The sequence below is a fragment of the Bos indicus genome, chromosome 3 (genome assembly GCF_029378745.1).
Source record: "Bos indicus isolate NIAB-ARS_2022 breed Sahiwal x Tharparkar chromosome 3, NIAB-ARS_B.indTharparkar_mat_pri_1.0, whole genome shotgun sequence".
Taxonomy (NCBI): Eukaryota; Metazoa; Chordata; class Mammalia; order Artiodactyla; family Bovidae; genus Bos; species Bos indicus.
Genome location: NC_091762.1, coordinates 12,481,196 through 12,499,890, shown reverse-complemented (window position 1 = coordinate 12,499,890; position 18,695 = coordinate 12,481,196). Strand labels below are relative to the sequence as shown.

Genomic DNA, 18,695 nt, shown 5'->3' with positions numbered 1-18,695 from the left:
ACACGACTGAAGAGACTTAGTATGCATGCATGGTTTAGGAAACCCAGAAGAAATGGATAAATTCCTGAAACACACAAGGTATAAAGACTGAATCGTGAAGAAACAGAAAACTTTAAAAATTCAACAGTGGAAAAGATTGACTCAGTAATCAAAACTCCACAAGTAGAAAAATTGAGGACCAGATGGATTTATAGGAAAATGCTTCCAAACATTTAAGGATGAATTAATACCAATCCTCCCCAAACTCTTCCAAAAGATCAAAGAGGAAGGAACCCTTTCAAATTCATTTTATAATACCAGCATGGAAGATCCCCTAGAGAAGGAAAAGGTAACTCACTCCAGTACTCTTGCTGGAAAATCCCATGGACAGAGGAGCCGGGTAGGCTACAGTCCATGGGGTCACAAAGAGTCTGACACAACTGAGTGACTTCACTTTACCCTTGGACTAAAGACAGACAAGGAAACTAAAAGTAAAGAAAATTACCAGCCAATATCCCAGACATGACTGAGTACACAAGTACACACTTAACCCAGAAAAACATAGATGCAAAAATCCTCAACAATATATACTAGCAAACAGAATTCAACAGCATATTAGAGGATCATAAACCACAATCAAGTGGCAGTTATTCTTGGGGTGCAAGATAGCACAGCATTACACAAATCAATAAATGTGATACAACTCGGAAACAAAATGACACAGGGACTTCGCTGGTGGTACAATGGCTAAGACTCTGTATTCCCTGGACTTCCAGGGAATTCCCCATCATTTTCTTTCATTTCTTCTTTTCTTTATTTGAGTTGATGACTACTTATTGATACCTAAAAATGATTGGAAATTTTAGACGACGTCCTACAGATTTCTTTTAATGGTGAAAAGCAAAAAGATTCAATAAAGGGTAAGTTACTAAAAATAATAAAATTAATTTCTGAAAAAGAAGAAACCTAATAAACTGAACTTTAACAACTCAATAATGCTTTGTGAAGAGAGGTTCACTTTGGAAATAAGAAGAGATGAGTACTGTAAAATTGGGCATTAGGAGAAAAAAGTTTGTGGCAGAGATGACTACTGTCCAGGTTGTTGCTGTTCAGTCACTCAGTTATGTCCAACTCTTTGCAACTCCATGGACTGCAGCATGCCAGGCCTCGCTGTCCCTCACCATCTCCTGGAGCTTGCCCAAGTTCATGTCCATTGCATTGGTGATGCCATCCAGCCATCTCATCCTCTGATGCCCTCTTCTCCTTCTGCCCTCAATCCTACCCAGCATTGGGGGCTTTTCCAATGAGTTGGCTATTTGCATCAGGTGACCAAAATACTGGTGACCAAAACACTATCCGGGTCACAGGGGAGAAAAGGACAGGGTACAAAGGGCATGCTGGTCATAATGTGACTCCCATTCACAACGAAAACTCTGGTTTATGCCAATGAATGTTTGTTTTGAAAACACGAATGGTCTGATATTGGGTACTTTACATTTCAATATCAGACATATGTGAAGGATGGATTAAGCTTTCATGCCACAACTCAGATGTGAAAGAATTTAAACTTTCTTTTTTATCTTCATAACCAATCACATCTTAATTTTGAGTTCTGACCCTTGCTGATTCATAAGAAAAAAATTGTGCTTGATCTGAAAGTCAGTGTGGTTTGGTGAGAATAAGCCTACAGTGAACACTGTCTTCTCTATTGGATAACAGAAATTAGCAACAAGATTTACATGTTTCTGCAATTAAGCAAAGCAACTGGCTAATAGGGAAATCTTGGGAGAAATTTCTACCCAAAGAAATTCAATACATTTTCACCCCATTAGGGCATGATGTGACTTGTAGATCCAAGGGAGATAATGGAGATGTTTTTGTTGCAGCTTGCAGCTGGTAACAAAGGGTAGTTGTTTTTGCCTCATTTGTATGGAAAACTGTACAAAGCCTCCCTGCTGCCTGCCTTAGGGTTATTCAGCAAACAATGGGGGTTCAGATCTGAAAAGTTTTATCCAATCTCGGAGGCTCTGATATTAACAACTGGAACTACCAAAGTCCATTTAAGGTTCAAGTCTCACTCAAAGTGAAAAATATCAATGTATTAATAAGAACCACACCCAGGGCAGGATCCAACTGTGAACCCCGAGAAGACTGTTTCTAAGAACTGACCATGTCCCCACCCACACCACAAGACTTCTTTCCCTTGGATCTTTTCCCCAGATGTTGTGCAACACTTGAGCAATTCTATAAATTTGTGCAACACTTGGACAACTCTCCATAAATTTCTGCCACTGTGAAAGAAATATTAATGGAAATAACCTACAGCTGTGAAACTGTTTACCTTCAACTGGGACTTGAACCCACATGGCTGGAATTCAAACCCAGCCAAAACCCAGTTTGGGACTCTAACCCATGTGTCTGGGACTCAAAACTAGCTAAAACCCTGCTTGGGACTCTAATCCATATGGTTGGGACTCAAACCCAGCCAAAATCCACAGTACCCAGTTTGAGGACCGAATGAAGTTCAGGTTCTTAATGTCTCATTGCAGGAAGAATTCAGTGAGAGACAAAGTGATAGCTACTAAGTGGATTTTTTAGAGAGAAACACACTCCAAAGACAGAATTTAGGCCATCTCAGAGGCAACTCTGGCAGCCCCAAAATGTGGTGTGGTTAGCTTTTATGGGCTGGGTAATTTCATAGGCTAATGAGTGGGAGAATTATTCCAACTATTTTGAGGAAGGGGTGGAGATCTCCAGAAGTTGGGGCACTGCCCACTTTTTGTCTTTTGATTGTGCCTTGGAACTGTCATGGCACCTCTGCATGTGTCATTTAGCTTGCTGATTGAGGATCAAGGTCTAGTCTAAATTGATTTGTCTGCCATCTTGGACCCATTTGATTCTAATCCTTTTATGTTGTATCCCTGGGCTATGTCATTCTTTGAAAAGTTGTACCCTGCCCCCTTACCTCCTGTTTCAATCCCCACCTGAGAGATTTTACTCCCACATTCTTATGAGAAGCCGAAGGAGGATGGTTCATTTTCTGAAATTGCTTCAAGGCTGAGTAGGGGCATTAACCCTGCCTGTCAAGGGGTAAAAATCTCTAATACCTGATCCAGGGGTCCCAAGGGCAGGGCAGCTCCTTGTTTTAATCCATATGGGCTGGAATCCCCACAGAGCCATCATCTTGATGTGAAACTGTTGTAACTGTTTCCTTAGCCTTCTTATGAATCTTCTTGATGATAAAGCACTATTTGAACTAGCACCAGGGTACAAAAATATCTATAAATGACAAAAGACTTAAAAGACATGGCTAATGTAATCAATAAAGATTGGTTACAATAATCAGAATTACAAATGATTATGTTTAACATAGCATACCAAATAATCCTATGGCTTCTCTCTTGACTTATTAACCTCCTATTTTTACCCCAATCTCCTTGGTATAGCAAGGCTGTGGCATTTCCTCTATCAAGTCTGGGGCTATTAAAACTGCCTGTATTTTATCTGTTGGTATTTGAGCTGCTTTCATTGCTTCTTGGTCAGCTCAGCAATTTTTTTCAATTTAGACCTGGGAATCTGAGACTGATGTTCCCCATGGTGAACTACAGCTTTTTTTTTTTTTTTTTTTTAAAGAATCTTGTTTAGTAACCGTTGGCTGGATACCTTTGACCAGGCCTGGAACCTTGATATTACATATTCCAGGGTATACTAAGGTATATCTCAACTTCAAATTCAATCTGTCCCTTTCTGCTTTCTGTAAGAACTATTTGGAAAGGAGGGTGGTTCCTTTGCCCCTCGAGAAACAGTGGCCTCTAACTTAGTTAATAAATCTCTTCCCATTAAAGGGATGGGACAATGAGGCACAAACAGAAGCAAATGTAAAAACTGACCATTAGAATTGCACAAAATGGGCTCCAGAAAACTGCCCGTTTCTTTCTGACAACCCTATTACATATTCCTTATGATTGCTAAGGTTTCCAATCCTTTGGGTTAAGACTGAGAAGGCTGCACCAGTGTCTATAAGAAGTTCTATCAAATGGCCAGCCACATCAATGATGGCTTGAAGCTAGACATTAGTTTTGTAGATAATATTTCTAGGCAGAGCCACTTTAAGCCTCAGGCACCATTAGTCTTCTTTTGATTGCAAAACTATCGATGGCTGAGGGGCCCCTATTGCTCCCTGGCATCTGGGGCATTCCCTCTGCCAATGCCCTGGCTGTTTGCAAAGGACACATCAATCACAATCCTTCCTCCAGTGCCCCTTTTGTCCATACAAGATACACTGGCCTTGTACGGGTACCCATGGGCCTTGTGGTCTGCCAGGACCAGAGGGCAGCCTCCTAATTGGTGGTCTTTGAGGGACAAAGGCATTGCAATCATTTGGGTCTTTTGCATATTTCTCTGCATTCAGCCTTTTGGGCCATATCCCTATTATTGAAAACCAAATACACCAATTGGAGCAAATCATTCATTGGACTTCAAGGCCCAGCAGTTGCTTTTTTATACCCTCTATTATGCAGTTAATCATATGATCCCATTGGACATCCCTTCCCAGCAAAGTCTTTTGCTTTGTCAGCTCATGTGTCTCATTGGACATCTCATTTCCAAGTGTTAGACAAGAGCCCACTCTTGGGTCCTGGAAGGGGTCCCCCTTCCTGCAACAGTTGCAGAGCCCTTAACAAATGCCAGACACTTTTCTAGGAGTTCTATATGAATTAACTCATATAGGTCATTTTATTACCCATTGATAAGCAAACTTGGTGTAGTGACTAACAGACCTTAATTAGATGAAAGAATTTCAAACCTAAGGACCAAAGAGAAGATCATCTGAATATTGGAGCTGGAAGGAAACTTAGAAACCAAGAGGTCCGGGGGTTTTATCCTTCTGTACAAAAATGACCAAGTTTAGCCTTGTAGGTAAGAAAGCACTGTTGATATTTTTGAAGTAGGCAAAGAAAGAAGGGAAGAATAGAAGAGATTTTTGAGTCAGAGAGCTCTTCCCATGGCTTATACATTATTGTTTTACTTCTTTGAGGGGGGCCATATGGTGGCTTTGAGCCTGTAAATAAACCATCCATTAAGGTCTCCTTCCTGGTTTAATTCAAGCCCCTTCTATTCAAATGGAAACTGAAAGCCATAGACGTGAAATACCAGTGGCAGGGGTCACACAGTGCAGCAATGGCAGAGCTGCCAGTATAACACTGGATCCTGATTTCTTCTAGCACATTGTGGTACCTGTTCCACAGACCCTGTTACAGCACATAACTGAGGTGGGTCTTCCCCAGATTTGCAGGAACTGGCCCAAAGTAATGATCCTAACATGGAGGGAAAGTTCTGGGTCAGGGTGCACTTTTGTGTAGATTTGTCAGGTAGCGACCACAAATGCCCACTTTTGACTTTTCTCTGTGCATTAAAATCTTGCCTTTACACTGCTTCTTCTAAAGCCATATCAAGTATTAACAGCTATTATGCTAACATGTATGATCTTGAACAAGTTAGAGGATCTCTTTGGACCTTAGTTTTCTCATTAAAAAAAAAAAAAAAAGATAACTAATACAAACAGCAAAGCTTTTGAAGCTTCTCTCTGCCAAGATCTGTTCACTTCTCTCCTCCAGTCAAATCTCTCACATGAATGACCCATATGGGGTTCAGGGAACATAATTCAAGTACTCTTTATTCCCACAGATTCTAAGAGACTAAGACCAAGAGAGTGGAACCCTCTCAATAGCTCCATTTAATCTGAATACCTGATTCAAATCATACAAAAATCTCAGTAAACTAGAAATGAAAGAAAAGTTCCTTAAGCCAATAAACAATAACTTTGAAGAAGTAAAGAAGGCTGTTCTAACAGTCTACCCTCACCACTTATATTCTACATTGTACCATTGTCCTAGCCTTTGTGCAATATGACAAAAATGATAAAAGGCATGCACATTTTAAAGAATAAATCAGTAAAACTCTTGTTACTTTTTAACAATATGATTGTGTCCATAATAAACCTATATAACCTATTAGAACTAACAATTTAGCAATACTGGGGATTCAAGGTCAAAATACAAAGTCAGCTGCTCTTCAATATACTGAGAACCAAAAAACAGAAAATAAAATTTCACAGAGTGGTTAGGTCCAGTGGTTAGAACTCAGCACTTTCACCACTGTGGGTCCAGGTTCAATGCCTGGTCATGGAACTAAGATTCCACAAGTGGCTCAGCACAACAAAAAGGAAAAAGAAAATTTTTTTAACAACACCGTTTACAATAACATCAAAATACATTAAGTACCTAGTAAATGATCTAATGAAATACATACATCATACATACAATACCTGTATACCGAAAGCTACAGAGTATTGCTAAGAGAAATTAAAGACTAAGAAATAGAATTAGAAAGTAGAAGTGTAGGCTTAACACTGTTAAGATGTCTATTCTCTATAAAGAAATAAAAATGAGATATGCCACGCTTCTAAACAGAAAATACAGTCTGTCCAACTTCTGAAAGAAAACTCAGGAAAATATCTTCATGATCTAAGATCTGCTAAGAGACTTCTTAGGACACAAAATGCTCTGCTTATTTAAAAATCTTATAAATAAGACCTTGTCAGAGTTAATTTTTTGCTTGCAAAAAGACACAATTAAGAAAAACTAGAGAGGGCAGAATAGGGGGAAAATGTACCTAAACTTATGAAGAATTTTTACAAAAAAATTAAAATGAGCAATCCAATTAAAACTGAGCAAAATCTTTAAGCATGCTTTGACAAAAGAAAATATACAAATGATCAATATAGACATGAAAATATGCTTAAGACTATTCGTTAATCATCTAGTAAACTCAGACCGCAGTAAAGTGCATAATGAAATGCTTATCAGAATGCTCATAGTTTTTAAAAACTGATAACATTAAATGGTGGTAAGAATGTGAAGCAACTGAGACTCGCACACATTGCTAGTGATAGTATAAACTGGTGTAATTACTTCAAAGGACTGTTCAGCAGTTTCTAAATTTAAAAACACATCTACCTGGTGATCCAGAATTTACATTCCTAGATATTTCTCCTATATTCCATAAAAATATATGTCCTCAAAAAGACTTGTACAAGAATGTTTTTAATGACCTATTCATAATAGCCAAAAACTAGAAACAACCCAAATGTTTGTCAATAGGATGAAGAAGTAAATTATGATATGTTCATATAGTGGTAAAATACTAAGCAATTAAAACACACAATGTAGTAATATAGGCAAAATTTATTCATTTATTCTCAAAAATATTGTGTCAATTAAAAAAAAAAAAGAACAAAAGAGGAGATAATGTATGATTCTGTTTGTATGATATCCAGTATCAGGCAAAAGTAATTAGAAGTGGTAAATCAGAAAGAGATTGGTTTAAGGTAGGCATTGCACACTGATCAGAAAGTGATTTATGGGGGCTTCTTGGGGTGATGGATATGTTCTATGTTGGAGGGGAGATAATAATTAAGTAAATACAGTTGTCATAATACATCAAACTAAACATTCAAAATGTGTTCATCTTATTCTTTTCTAATAAGACTTCAATCTAAAGAAGTTTTTGTAGGTGCTCATCACTAAAACTGAACTGTGTTGATTTATAAACGTCACTAATTACAAGATAAATAATCAAATACATGAGAATTTAGTACATGGTAACAAGGTAATATTAATGGGGGAAAGAAGGATTGCTCAATTAATCAGATTGGAAAATTTTGTGGAGACCTGGAAAGAATAAAATCGGGTCTAAACAGGGTAGGGGGAGCAACAAATATTGAGAGACAATTTAAAAAATAAAAACATCTATGGCACTCAGCTTTATTCATATTAGGGAAAATGTGAATTAAAATACACTGAAATACTATCAGATTTGCAAAGATAATAATCTTTTGCTAAGGCTGTGGGAGGAAAGCGTATTTCCATACATTGAAACAGCTCCATTGATGATTCTAGTATTCCTTTTATTTTGCCCTCTGAGGCATTTTATTTGCATGTATTACATCCCTAGAAAAAGAATCCAAGGATTTTCCCTCCTGTGTGTTTTTGTCTTGCTTCTTCACAGTCCATCATGCCAGCTAAGGTTGTCAGTACAATGAAACCAAACTGACAGGATGCAAGCAGGTTATTCTGCCATTTTTCTAGATCTTTGAGTTGCACATCATATCTGGAACTGATCACTCCACACTTATTTAGCCTGCTTGTGAGGTTCACAACAGTTTTCCCAGCCCTGTGATCATCAATGATTTCAAATTTGCCAATGTAACCATGCTTCATCATCACAGTTAGAAAGCTGATTGATGACTTTGGAGCATGGCCTAATAAAGGACCTGGTGTTTGCCTCTCTTTTTGGCATTGCTGATACTCTTGAGAGCATTAGCCAGGACATTCATGCACACCATTCTGGTGTCATGGAAAGATGGCAGAAAGAGCTAATATTCATTTTAAGATATATATTTACCCCAACAATTTCTTTTAGGAAAATTCATTTTACAGATAGACTTATAATTTATATCTGAAATAATAAATTAATTCCACAAATGTTTATTTATTATCTACTAAATGCCCACAAGTACTGCTGTGGACACTGAAGATATATCAGTGATCAATATGCATGTTAAAACTAATACACCAATTCAGCACAGTTGTAGTATACAAAGTCAACATACAAAAATCAGTTGCATTTCTGTACTCTAAGAATAAACTATCTGAAAATGCAATTAGGAAAACAATCCAACTTAAAATAGCAACAAAAGAAATAAAAAACATGGAATTAAACTTTTAAAAGATGAAAAACTTGTCTACAGAAAGCCAAAAAGTATTGGTGAAACAAGATGTAAACAAATGGAAAGATAACTCATCATGTTCATGAACTGAAAGACGATAGAGTTAAAATGTCCTTACTACTCAAGGTGATCTACAGATTCAATGCAATTACTAGCAAAATTCCAATGGCATTTTTCAGAAATAGAATTAGAAAAAAAACAATTCTGAATTTCATGTGGGAACACAAAAAAAAAACACAAATAGCCAAAGCAATTTTGAGAAAGAAGAATAAAACTGGAGGCATCACACATCCTAATTGAAAAATATATTACAAAGCTATAGTAAGTATAACAGCATAGTATTTCCATGAAGACAGACATGTAGATCAATGGAACAGCATAGAGAGTCCAGAAGTAAGTTCTCACATATACAGTCAACTGATTTCAATGAGGATGCCAAGAATACACAATAGGGAAAGGAGAGTCCTTTCAATAAATGATTTTGGGAAAATTGAATATCTACATTAAAAAAAAAAGAAAGCAAGAAAAAGAGAGAGATGAATTGGATGCTTATAAATTCAAAATGAGTTAAAAGATTTAAACACCCAAAACTGTAAAACCCCTAAAGGAAAACACAGGGGAAAATCTTCATGACATTTGTCTTGGTAATGATTTCATGGGTATGACACCAAAAGCACAAGCAACAAAATCAAAAAATAAACAAATGGAACTACCTCGAACTGGAAAACTTCAGTACAGCAAAGAAAACAATCAACCAAATTTAAAAGCAACCTCTGGAATGACAGAGAAAATTTGCAAACCATATATTTGATAAGGGGTTATCTCCAAAATATATAAGAATGTCCTACAATTTAGTAGTAAAAAACAAAGCCTAATAACCCAATCAAAATATAGGCTAAAGACTTGAATAGACATTTCTTCAAAGACATGCAAAAAACCAACAAGTATATTAAAAGACAATCAATATCACTAATCATGAGGGAAGTATAAATCAAAAACACAATGAAATATCACCTCACACCTATCAGAACGACTATCATCAAAAAGAACACAAATAACAAATGTTAGCAAGGATATGAAGAAAAGAGAACCCTCAAACACTGTTGGTGAGAATGCAAACTGGTGCAACCACGGTGGAAAACAGTAGGGAGTTTCCTCAAAAAACTAAAAATAGAATTATCATATGATTCAGCAATTCCACTCCTGGGTATATACCAAAAACAAAAAAAATCAAAAACACTAATTCGAAAAAATACACACACCCCAATATTCATAACAGCATTATTTACAATTACCAAGACATGGAAACAACTGTGTCCATCAACAAATGAATGGCTGAAAAAGATGTGGTATATCTGTACAATGGAACATCACTCAGTCATGAAAAGGAACAACATGTGGCCATTTGCAGCAACATGAATAGATTTGGAGGGCACTGTGCTAAGTGAAACTAGTCAGACAGAGAAAGACAAACACTGTATAATATCACTTATATGTGGAATCCAAAAGTACAACAAACTAGTGAACATAACAAAAAAAGAAGCAGACTCAATTACATAGAACAAATTATTGATTACCAGTGGGGACAGGGGAGGGCAGAGGAACAATATAGGAGCTGGGGATTAAGAGGTACAAACCCTTAGGTATAAAATAAGCTACAAGAATATATTGTACAGCATGGGGAATATAGTAAATGTTGTCTAATAACTATAAATGGAGTATAACCTTTAAAAACTGTGAAGCACTGTATTGTACACCTGTAACTTATATGGTACAGCAACTATACTTGAGTGAAAGAAGGAAAAACAACTATTTCCAAAAGGCAAAAATATCTTAATCAAGATCATATGGCTTTTAAGTAAGTCATTGAGTTGGAATTGTAACAAAGTCCACTGGCCTCCAGAGCACACCTTCTTGGCCTCTGCACTGTGATTCCCTTTTGTAAGTACAATTCCAGGAAAGCCCAGAAAAGCAGGTTTAAGTACCCTGGGCAGACAGCACACCAAGGCCATAAGGACAGCCAGGGCCAGTCTTTACCAGCAGGACATGGACAGCCAGGAAGGATGCAACAGGAGAGTCAAGTTTACTGGGTTTCCTCCCTGTGCACTCTACTCTTTTGGCTGCCATCACCCATTCTCCTCTCTCTTGGATTTCTCACTTCAGGTACCTGGGGAGTGAGAGGCCATTAAGACTTTGTCATGTCCTGAGGGAGGCCACAGCCCAGGTGTCCTGCCTGTCCCTTAGCATGCACAAGGGCCCTCAGCCTGACAGAGGCAACGCTGATATTTTAAGAAAGCCTTAGGATCTTTTTTCTGACCATTTTTAGAATGTTTTTGCAATTTTGAGATTTGGTGACAAGAAAATAATTAATAATAATCATCTAACCATAAGTAATGGAATTGATTAAGATACCACATGAAAAAACACCTGCAGTTATAAGTCCTCTGAAACAACTTACTTTGTCTTCAGATTTTTCTCATGATGAGTTAAAAATAAATGCTTTCAGGAAGTGTCCATACATAAGTCTTGTTATCCCCTCAGGAGTACCACAAAATAGTTTTTTAAATACCTGAAGACTGTGCTAAAGTTCCCTGAATCCCAAGTCCTGAATCTATTTCTTATTCTGAGCTCCTCTTCATCCTGGTCACTATGGCGAAGGGAGGCAGGTAAACAAACGAGAGCAACAGAAGGAATCAATCATGTTATTATATTTACAGGTGTTTACAGATGTATATGGGCTTCCCTGATAGCTCAGCTGGCAAAGAGTCTGCCTACAATGCAGGAGACTCCAGTTCAATTCCTGGATCAGGAAGAAGGGAGAAGGGATATGCTACCCACTCCAGTATTCTTGGGTTTCCTTGGTGGCTCAAATGGTAAAGAATCTGCCTGCAATGCAGGAGACGTGGGTTCGACCCTACAGGTTGGGAAGATACCCTGCAGGAAGGCATGGCAACCCACTCCAGTATTCTTGCCTGGAGAATCCCATGGACAGGGGAGCCTGGGGTCACAAAGGATAGGACACAACTGAGCGACTAAGCATAGCACAGCAGCACAGACATACACAGCCAATCCCACCAGGATCCTAATTTGTAGATCAATTACTATAGAAAGGCAGCCTGACAGAGCCCCAGTCATTCTGACAATCATCTCAGAATATCAGTCTTCACCTTCTCTCGTCCAGGAAGCACACCCCAGTGACTTATCTTGTGGCTTCATTACCTCCCAGCTCTAAAGCCAATCCTGTATAACACAGGTGCACATTGAAAATCCTTGTCTCAGCAAAAAGTGACTGGAAGGAGTCTTCCTGGCTGAATGATCTACAGGCATACCTCGGAGATACTGTTGGTTTGGCTCTAGACACTGCTGTAAACGGACATTGCAATAAAGCAAAGTCACAGGAATTTTTAGCTTTCTAGTGTATATAAGTTATATTTACACTACAATTTATTCTATTAAGTGCACAACAGCATTATGTCTTTCAAATGTACAGACTTTAATTTAAAATACCTAATTTGTGACTTCAGCAAGTCATAATCTTTTTGCTGGTGGAGGATCTTCCTTCGATGATGGTGCCGACTGATCAGGATGGTGATAGCTGAAGGTTGCAGTGGTTGTGCAAATTTCTTAAAATAAGACAACAGTGAAGTTCTCCCAATTGACTGACTTCACAAAGGGCTTCTCTGTAGCACACAATGCTGTTCGATAGCATTTTACTCACAATAGCACTTCTTTCAAAATTGGAGATACTATTACTGCTTTATCAGTTAAGTTTGTGTAATATTCTAAATCCTGTGTTGTCATTCCAATAATCTTCACAGAATCAGGAGTAGATATCATCTGAAGACAACACTTTCTTTGTTCACCAATAAGCAGCCACCTCAACTTTTATCATGAGATTATGGCAGTTCAGTCATATCTTCAGGCTCCACTTCCAATTCTAGTTCCCTTGCTCTTTCATATCTACCATTACTTCCTCTGCAGAAGTCTTGTATTCCTCTAAGTCATCCATGAAAGTTGGAATCAGCTTCCTCCAGACTCCTACTAGTGTTGATACTGTGACCTCCTCCTTTGAATCATGAATGTTTAATAGTATCTAGAATGAATTCTTTCCAGAATGTTTTCAATTTACTTTGCCAAGATCCATAAAAGAAATAACTATCTACGGCAGTTATAGCCTTCCAAAATGTATTTCTTAAAGAATAAGACTTGAAAGTAAAAACTACTCCTAAATCCATGGGATGCAGAATGGATGTTGTATTAGCAGGCATGAAAACAATGTTAATCTTAATGTACATTTCCATGAGAGCTCTTGATTGACCAGGTGTATTGCCAATATGCAATAATGTTTGGAAATAACTCTTTTTTTTCTGAACAGTAAGTCTCAACAGTGGACTTAAAACAGTCAGTAAACCATGTTGTAAACAGATATGCTGTCATTCAGGTTTTGTTGTTTTATTTACTGAACATAGGAAGAATAGATTCATCACAATTCTCTTAAAGGCCCTAGGATTTTGGAATGGTAAATGAGCATTGGTTTCAACTTAAAATCTCCTGTTACATTAGCCTCTAACAAGAGAGTCAGCCTGTTCTTTGACATTCTGAAGCCAGGCACTGACTTCTCCTCTCTAGTTATGAAATTCCTTGATGGCATCTTCTTTTAATATAAGGCTGTTTCATCTACATCAAAAATCGGTTGTTTGACTAAAAATAAAGTTACCATATGATCCACTAACTGTGCTTAAAAAGGAGGGAGAAGGAGCTTCCCTGGTGGCTCAGTGGTAAAGAATCTTCTGCCTACCAAGCAGGAGATTTGGGTTCGATCCCTGAGGCAGGAATATCCCCTGGAGAAGGAAATGGCAACTCACCCCACTATTCTTACCTGGGAAATCCCATAAACAGAGAAGCCTACCGGGTAAGTCCAGGGAGTCACAAAGAGTCGGACGCAACTAACCTCAAGACTATATGATCCAGCAATCCCACTCTGGGCATGTATCTGGATAAAACTAATTCAAAAAGAAACCTGCACCCCAAAGTTCATAGCAGCACTATTTACAAAGGCTAAAACATGGAAGCAACCTAAATGTCCACCAGCAGATGAAAAGATAAACAAGGTATGGTATATATGTCTTTTCTCTCTCTATCTCTGTCTTTCTGTGTGTGTGTGTGTGTGTGTATGTGTGTGTGTGTGTGTGTGTGTATATATATATATATATATATAATGGAATATTTCTCAACCAAAAAAAAGAATGAAATAATGCTATTTGCAGCAACATGGATGGATCTAGAGATTATCATACCAAGTGAAGTAAGTCGGACAGAAAAAGACAAATATATGATTGATATCATATATTATGATGTTTGGAACCTAAAAAAATGATACAAATAAACTTATTTACAAAACAGACATAGGCTCACAGAAAACAAACTATGGTTACCAAAGGGAATAGTGGGGCAGGGGAAGGGATAAATTAAGATTTGGGGATTAACAGATACACACTACTATACATGAAACAGGTAAACAACAAAAACTTTTTTCCCTGCAACACTGTAAATCAATTAAACTTCAATTTTTAAAATATGGTCATTCTTTTAACATTAAAAAATAATCTGTTATTTGATGTAGCTACCTTCATTAATTATTTTAGCTAGATCTTCTGGATAACTTGCTGCAGTTGCTATAATAGCATTTGCTACTTCACCTTATACATTATGTTATTGAGATGGCTTCTTTCCTTAAACCTAATGAACCAACTTCTGCCAGCTTTCAGACTGTGTCTGCGGCTTTCTCACCTCTCTTAGCCTTAGAGAATTGAATACAGTTAGGGCCTTGCTCTGGATTAGGCTTTGGCTTAAGGGAATATTGTAGCTGGTTCAACGTTCTGCCAGACCACTGAAACTCTCTCCGTATCAGCAGTAATGTGGAGAATATGTTTCACTTTCTTATCATTTGTGTGTTCACTGGAGTAACACTGTTTTCCTTAAGAAGCTTTCTTCTGCATTCACAACCCTGCTAACTTCTGCAAAAAGGCCTAGTTTTCAGCCTTTCTTCATTTTAGACATGCTTTCCTTGGCTTTAGACATACCTTCCTCATTTCTGAGAGCTATAAAACTAAAGATTAAGATTAAACTGAGAGATATAAGACTCTTCCTTTCACTTGACAGCATTGTAAGATTATTAATTGACCTAATTTCAATGTTGTGCGTCTCAAGGAATAAGGAGGCCCAAAAAGAGGAAAAGAGATAGGGGGCAACATTATTCGATGGAGCAGTCAGAACACACACAACATTCATTGAATGTTCACAGTCTTATATGGGAACCCTAAAACAACTTTAACAGTAACATCAAAAATCAGTGATCACAGATCATAATAAATATACTAACAGTTGAAAATCTTGAAATATTATGAGAATTACCAAAATGTGACACAGAGACATGAAGTGAGCAAATGCTGTTGGAAAAATGGCATGGATAGTCTTGCTCCACTCAGGGTTTCCACAGACCTGCAGTTTGTAATAAGTGTGGTATCTACAAAGTGCAGTAAAGGGAAGCACTATGAAATGAGGTATCCCTGTATTCCATAACTATGCCTATGATTCTCCTGAATGGTCTGCTATCCTATTAGCTCTTTAGATCTCCCTTTGACTATGTATGCAAAGCCCAGATTGACAGAGCATGTATTTCCTGCTAGTTACCCTTCTTGGAAATCCTACAGCCACTATCCCTCAGCCCACACAAGACAATGTGAACAAGGAGTAGAGTCAAAAGATGGAATTTTGGTGAGTCTAAAGGCTCAGTGATGGGTTTTGGCAGCCAATACAATCGTTTGTATACTTTATGTTTAAATATTCATTTAACTACTGATACAATAACCAGTTGCACACCAAACACTGAGAATGTAATGGTGAGCAATCCAGATGGTTCTCTACTTTTATGAAGCCCACAGCATAGTAACAGTCCATAGAAATTCTGGTGAAAGGAAGGGTTCTGTGGAGACTGTAAGACTCCCATCCCCTTTAGGTTACTGGCAGAAGAGCAATAAAATAACGTAAGTAAAAATAGTTAATAGGGAAAAATAATATCATCTCATCCCAAGTGTGGGCCAGGGAGAGCCCTTGTAGACTGGAACTTTGGGGTCTACTCAAAGAGGCTGAGGCAAGTGCAGGAAGCTTCACTTTGATGCCAAACAAACACTGAAGCTCATGCCTCATTGGAGTTCCTCCAAAGAGTACCTTACAGCCTCTGATATGTGTCAGATATCAATATTCTCCAGACAACTGTCTATCTCTGCCCAGCTTTGGCTTCCCCACCCCCTGAATCTCATCCTCTCCCCATCTGGACAAGCGTCTTACTGATAACCTCATCTCAGTTCCCTAAACTCATCTTCTGAAATTCCCCCTTTTCTCTCTTCCAGTCTTATGCCTTGAACCTTGTCATTCCTCAGAACTACTTCTTCTCTAAAATATTAAATGCCACCACCCAAACCTCTGACACAGTTTCCAGTTCCTGAAACTCTTTCCTCTCCTCCAACTCTTTCTTATTGAGGTCCTTTATCCCATGTCTTGTTTCTTTTTCCATTTTTTATCAGTCCATTTCCTGATCTTCTAAGCCTGAACCCATAGTAGGCAACTTGAGTTGCTCTCTTGACTTGATTCCAACTTATTGGGTATTTAATTATGTGACATCCTGCCTTTTAACATCCTCAAGAAGACAACAAAGTAAACATCTGCATCTGCACTTTTTTACTTTTTTTCATATACACACTGCTATATTTATTTTGTATTTATTTTATTTTCTTATTTTTGGCTGTGCTGGGTCTTTGTTGCTGCATGCAGTCTTTCTCTAGTTGCAGCAAGCAGGGGCTACTCTCTAGTTACAGTGCATAGGCTTCTCACTGTGGTGGCTTCTCTTATTGCAGAGCACAGGCTCTAGGTCTGTGGACTTCAGTAGTTCTGGCATAGCGGCTCATTAGTTGTGGCTTACAGGCCCTAGAGTGTGCAGGCCTGAGTAGTTTGGCACATGGATTTAGCTGCTCCAAGGAATGTGGAATCTTCCTGGGCCAGGAACTGAACTCTTATCACCTGCATTGGCAGGCGAATTCTTATCCACTGTGCTACCAGGAAAGTCTTAGACTCTTTTTCTCTTGATTCAAACCCTGATGGAGCTCAAACCTGGCACTCACTCATCATTCCTACCCTTAAATTGGAGGCAAGTGTTTCATATATATTCAGTTCAGTTCAGTCGCTCAGTTGTGTACGACTCTTTGCAACCCCATGGACTGCAGCACACCAGGCTTCCCTGTCCATCACCAACTCCTGGAGCTTACTCAAACTCACGTTCATCGAGTCAGTGATGCTATCCAACCATCTCATATATACTCAAATCTCAAGATATCAGTCCTAAAGCAAGGATATAATTGACACTTCCTACACTACACTTGGTTATAACTCTCGGAGAAGGCAATGGCACCCCACTCCAGTACTCTTGCCTGGAAAATCCCATGGATGGAGGAGCCTGGTAGACTGCAGACCATGGGGTCGCTAGAGTCGGACATGACTGAGCGACTTCACTTTCACTTTTCACTTTCATGCATTGGAGAAGGAAATGGCAACCCACTCCAGTATTCTTGCCTGAAGAATCCCAGGGACAGGGAAGCCTGGTGGGCTGCCATCTGTGGGGTCGCACAGAGTTGGACACGACTGAAGCGACTTAGCAGCAGCACACTACACTTGGTTATAACTCTATCTCTAAAACTCCCCCAAATGTAATCCTCACTGTATTACTAGAGCTTACGCAAATCTCACTGAATAACTGAAACTCCATTCTTACTTCAGTAATCCTTAAATTGTCAGCAACATAAAAGTGAATTTATTTTAATACTAGACTTACTTAATTCAAAATCATGTGGAAAACTTTCTAATGATCCTGGTCATTAATATCTTTTAGAATATATTTTGATGACAATCCAAATGCTAATCTTAATTACCTTAAAACATACTAACACCAAAGTGATTTCTAATCTGTTCAGTTAGATTGTAACTGGATGTATGGAATAAAATTAGAATAAGCCCCAAACTAAAATGTACAACAATGGTAGTTTTCTCATATTTTTTAATAATTTCATTTCTATCCCTAATCTCCATTCTGCCTATTACCAGCCAAATAAATAGTCTTCATTTTGCCAACTCAGATTAATTTCAGATGTATCAGAATTTTCTCACTCAATCCAATATTTCCCCTTTCCACTTATCTCTGAGAGTAATTTCAGGATCAGCTGTGTGGGGGACACACTGCAGAAAGGCGTATGTTGGATATCTGGTCCTCAGAAGTTCCTTTCTATCCGAGCAGACATCTGGTCATGCATCTGGCCTACAGGCAAGATCATCCCTCTCCTTGTTGGCATCTCTTAAGGCATCCATACTTCTCTAAGTCTGAGAGAAACGTCCCATGTCCTTACTTCCTTGTCTTAAGTACAGCCCTGGCAGGAGACTTGGTGTTCTGCCTCAGGCTCTTTAGGAGAAGAAACTCTCTCTATCTTGTTCATTCTTGTTCTGTGTATAGAATAACATCTCAAATAAAATACATGTTCAATAAATGTTTGTTGACAGGGACTTTTTGTTTCTTGATGTCCACCCAGTCATCCTTAACCTACTTCCATGTTTTGGTAAAATAGAGAATTTCTATCATATTACTAATGCCTATATCTCTGGCCATGAATCAGCCATGAGTATTAGATTTCCCACAACTTATCTGGAGATTTATGGAATCTACCCCACAATTGTGTCCTCACTAAACTCCTAGAACAGATGTTGGGTACTAAAAGTCAGGACACTAGTGAACCCCAATAAACTGGGTCCCTAATATCTCTCAAAATCCATTTTGGCAATTAGGCACTTTCAAAAAATACAGAAATTTAACTCTCCAAAATAT

At 38.3% G+C, this 18,695-nt stretch overlaps 1 pseudogene; it reads right to left on the bottom strand.

Moving 5' to 3' along the window:
* Positions 1-7,542: 7,542 nt before the first annotated feature.
* Positions 7,543-8,451, bottom strand: LOC109579086 (small ribosomal subunit protein uS8-like; annotated as a pseudogene).
* Positions 8,452-18,695: the final 10,244 nt, after the last annotated feature.